The sequence below is a fragment of the Nansenia antarctica genome, assembly GCF_963989245.1.
Source record: "Nansenia antarctica genome assembly, chromosome: 5".
Taxonomy (NCBI): Eukaryota; Metazoa; Chordata; class Actinopteri; order Argentiniformes; family Microstomatidae; genus Nansenia; species Nansenia antarctica.
In genome coordinates this window covers 75,408,040-75,413,039 of record NC_137690.1, presented here as the reverse complement: position 1 = coordinate 75,413,039, position 5,000 = coordinate 75,408,040, and the positions used below count along the sequence as shown (strand labels likewise).

Sequence of the window (5,000 nt, the reverse complement as noted above, 5' to 3'; positions counted from 1 at the left end):
TTTTCTCTGTGTACCACATGTACAAAAGAAGAGATTTGGTGAGGCTGCATTCTCATTTTATGCTCCAGATTGTGGAATGCACTGCCAGTTTACATTAGGGATGCAACCTCAGCAAATATGTTCAAGTCAAGACTAAAAACCCATCTTTTTACAATATTATTGTCTTTAAATGAATTAAATTATGATGATATAATGATTGGAGCACTTTGAGCTGCAACATTTGCAGGGAAAGCGCTATACAAATAAAGTTATTATTATTATTATTATTATTATTATTAGATTAGATTAGATTAGATTCAGCTTTATTGCCATTTCAGAGTACAAGTACCAGACAAGGAAATGCAATTTAGTATCTAACCAGAAGTGCAAATAGTGATATAAGAACATGATATAAAACATGACAATGTTAATGATAGGTACAGTATGGCAAGTACGGCAGTTTAGAGATGTATATATATATAGTTATGAGCTATGTACAGTTAGGGTAGCTTATACAATGTGGTTGCTTATGTACAGTATATAATGTACCGATGTATAAAAAGAAGCGATATCAAAGAGGTATGTGTGCAATGTGCAATATACAGTATGTGCAAAGATAGTGTAAACATCAATTAATTAAGGTTAATCACATTAGCGCAGTGGTGTGCCGTCAGGGCCAGCAAGGCCTTCTCTGCTGGCCTAAACATCATCAGAATATACATTTTACTTTAATATATTTTTTCCACAAATATGTATTAATGATTCCCCATAGTCTATTCTCTTCATTTCATAGCTTTCCTCTTGGTTGCGCTGCTTCCAGTCTCCGATTGAGATTTGGAGGGCTGGCCTTTATGTTAGAGCTTTTATCCAATCAAAATGTGTTGCCAGGGGGCTCCAAAATCTGCCCGCCTGCACAATAAACCGTGCCGCGGATACGACCTGTAACTTAACGTTGATCGAGAAAACCTGTGGCGTTCCTAGTGGAAACCTACGTAGATTTCGAGTTGGTGAGCAATAGCAACAACGGCGCCTGCTGTAAGGCTCAATGATGTCAGCACCCAGCACGTCTTTTGATTGGATACGCACTATTGATACGCATTATTGATATTCACTATTGAGATGCGTAACTATGCCGGTAGATGTGGGATTTTTGAACACCTTTGGGGACACGCGAGTGGATTTACAGCTCAACGAACAAGTGTCACTCTTTCGTTGACTGATCGATAATACTGATCGATTGTGTCCTGTTTTTGGGTAAACAATAACTTTCATTTAGGGGACACGATGAAAGCCAGATTTACATTACCACCTGTCCACAAACAAAGTGTTTACTGGGACGTCAGGCAAAATACAAAACGACCTGATTTTTGCTATTGCTGAAGTGATGGGAGAAGAGATCAAAATGGAGATGAATAAGGCACCCTTTGTCGCTATTATGGTGGACGAGACGACAGACGTGGGTAATGTAGCGATCTTAAATATGTTAGTTTAACACTCTTCATTGTAAATGCGGATTTATTGATTAAAAATGCTTCGGAAATATTAATATAGATAGATAGATAGATAGATAAGATAGATAAATACTTTATTTATCCCCGTGGGGAAATTCATTTTGCCGCGCCACTCCACTAAAAACCACACATAACAACACAACACAACATAAAGGACAGACAACAACACTGGGCCAGCCATGTACAGTATATAAATATAATATATTATATATATAATAATAATATAACTCTGTTGTACTTGTCTGACTATGTTAAGGTGATGCAACGCCCGGTTATACTGTGTTTCTGTCTAGTTTCTAGAGCCATGGCGTCATAACGATGGTATTAAGAGGTAGAATAATGCAGGTAGGAATGTGTCGGACATCACTGAAGGCCTAGGTGTGAAATGCACCGCCCGCCACTGCATTAGCGGGGTGTGTGGAGAGGTGGATTCTAATAATAATGATAATAATAATGATAGTCATACATTTGATTTGTAGAGAACTTTTCTTTCTAAAAGCTGAAAAAGACACTTGACACATCAGGGAAAACAAAAAGAAAAACAACAAGAAAATAACAAACAGCAACAAACAGAATCTGTCCCTGGCTCAGCCTCCTGGGCTGTCATTGGCTGTCAAGGCAGACATGTGACAGGGGAATTAGCTAAACCAGAAACAGACGGGGTCTGTTCTTCAAAACGTCTGTCCCCAAAAAGTCGTAGCTTAGCGTCTTAGCGCCAGACATAATTAGCCCCAAATGCTAGCTTTACTTTGATTACTGTTGACTTAACCTCCCTGTCGTGTTGTTGAACTATGATCCGAGCGCATCCCACACACGCAACTTCACGACTGACTGACTGGCTGGCTGACTGAGTGACTGAGTGACTGAGTGACTGACTGACTGAGTGACTGAGTGACTGACTGTCTGACTGGCTGACTGACTGGCTGACTGTCTGAGTGACTGACTGACTGTCTGACTGACTGACTGTCTGACTGTCTGACTGGCTGTCTGACTGGCTGACTGACTGACTGGCTGACTATCTGGCTGACTGTCTGAGTGACTGACTGGCTGACTGACTGCTGACTGTCTGAGTGACTGACTGACTGTCTGACTGACTGTCTGAGTGACTGAGTGGCTGACTGACTGCTGACTGACTGACTGACTGACTGACTGGCTGACTGACTGACTGGCTGACTGACTGGCTGACTATCTGGCTGACTGTCTGAGTGACTGACTGGCTGACTGACTGGCTGACTGTCTGAGTGACTGACTGACTGTCTGACTGACTGACTGCTGACTGTCTGACTGACTGTCTGACTGACTGACTGACTGACTGTCTGACTAACTGACTGACTGACTGGCTGACTGGCTGACTGCCTGGCTGACTGTCTGGCTGACTGTCTGAGTGACTGACTGACTGACTGACTGGCTGACTGTCTGGCTGACTGTCTGAGAGACTGACTGTCTGACTGACTGACTGACTGTCTGACTGACTGACTGACTGACTGTCTGACTGACTGACTGGCTGACTGGCTGACTGACTGACTGACTGACTGGCTGACTGGCTGACTGACTGTCTGACTGGCTGACTGCTGACTGACTGACTGTCTGACTGACTGACTGACTGACTGTCTGACTAACTGACTGACTGACTGGCTGACTGGCTGACTGACTGACTAACTGACTGACTGACTGGCTGACTGGCTGACTGACTGACTGTCTGGCTGACTGTCTGAGTGACTGACTGACTGACTGACTGGCTGACTGTCTGACTGACTGACTGACTGACTGACTGACTGAGCGACTGACTGACTGACTGACTGACTGACTGACTGTCTGGCTGACTGGCTGACTGGCTGACTGACTGACTGTCTGGCTGACTGTCTGAGTGACTGACTGACTGACTGACTGGCTGACTGTCTGACTGACTGACTGACTGCTGACTGGCTGACTGACTGACTGACTGACTGTCTGACTGGCTGACTGACTGTCTGACTGGCTGACTGGCTGACTGACTGACTGTCTGGCTGACTGTCTGAGTGACTGACTGACTGACTGACTGGCTGACTGTCTGACTGACTGACTGACTGACTGACTGACTGAGCGACTGACTGACTGACTGACTGACTGACTGACTGACTTACTGACTGTCTGAGTGACTGACTGACTGGCTGACTGTCTGGCTGACTGTCTGAGTGACTGAGTGACTGACTGACTGACTGACTGTCTGGCTGACTGTCTGACTGTCTGGCTGACTGACTGACTGACTGAGGGGTCTGGGGGGTATAGGGGGGTATAGGGAGGTCTGTTCTTCAAAACGTCTGTCTCCCAAAAAGTCATAGCTTAGCGTCTTAGCCGCCAGACATAATTAGCCCCAAATGCTAGCTTTACTTTGATTACCGTTGACTTAACCTCCCTGTCGAGTTGTTGTAGAACAGTATCTCACTCTGAACTATGATCCGAGCGCATCCCACGCACGCAACCACTACAAGATGTCACCCCAATCAAACAGCTCTCCCGCCTTTGGGGCCTGATCACCATAATAATTCCGATGTTTAGAAGCAGTTTAGTTTGGGTCTCTTTCTTGGGTTTCCAGGCGGGTAATTAGTCAAATCAGGATCAGAAAGCTTAAGTAGGGCTTAATTCCTCCTGACAGGCCAGCCGCAGAGAGATGAGAGAGAGAGAGAGAGAGAGAGAGAGAGAGAGAGAGAGAGAGAGAGAGAGAGAGAGAGAGAGAGAGAGAGAGAGAGAGAGATGAGAGAGACAGAGAGAGACGAGAGAGAGAGAGACGAAGAGAGAGAGAGAGAAAGAGAGAGAGAGAGAGACGAGAGAGAGACAGAGAGAGAGAGAGAGAGAGAGACGAGAGAGAGAGACGAAGAGAGAGAGAGAGAGAGAGAGAGAGAGAGAGAGAGAGAGAGAGACGAAGAGAGAGAGAGAGAGAGACGAGAGAGAGAGACGAAGAGAGAGAGAGAGAGAGACGAGAGAGAGAGACGAAGAGAGAGAGAGAGAGAGAGAGAGACCGAGAGAGGAACTGTTAGAAAAATCAATGTTTGGAGGTCAACACCCTCTGGCGCTTTAAACTAACGACATCTGTTTATTAAAGAACGCCGCTGACAGGGTCTTGGTGCCAAACCAACATCCTTTGGGGGGGAGGGGGGGGGGGCGGAGAGATGTTGGAGGGGGCCAACCACCCCCTGCCCCCTAGCCGCCGCGCCGGCCCTGTTTTCCTGGTGTAGTGGAGGAGCGGAGGGCCTGGATGAGAGACAGTAGGACTTCCTCTTACTGGGCTGTGGTCAAACTGACCCCACAGGGCTCACACACTGAGCTGTGTCAAACTGACCCCACAGGGCTCACACACTGAGCTGTGGTCAAACTGACCCCACAGGGCTCACACACTGAGCTGTGGTCAAACTGACCCCACAGGGCTCACACACTGAGCTGTGGTCAAACTGACCCCACAGGGCTCACACACTGAGCTGTGGTCAAACTGACCCCACAGGGCTCACACACTGAGCTGTGGTCAAACTGACC

The 5,000-nt window shown here is 46.4% G+C and overlaps 1 pseudogene across 1 annotated transcript in view; it reads right to left on the bottom strand.

The window, feature by feature from the left end:
• Positions 1-5,000, bottom strand: part of LOC308158391 (glutamate receptor ionotropic, kainate 5-like) — a 41,188-nt pseudogene that overhangs the window by 33,637 nt on the left and 2,551 nt on the right. The window lies entirely within an intron of this gene.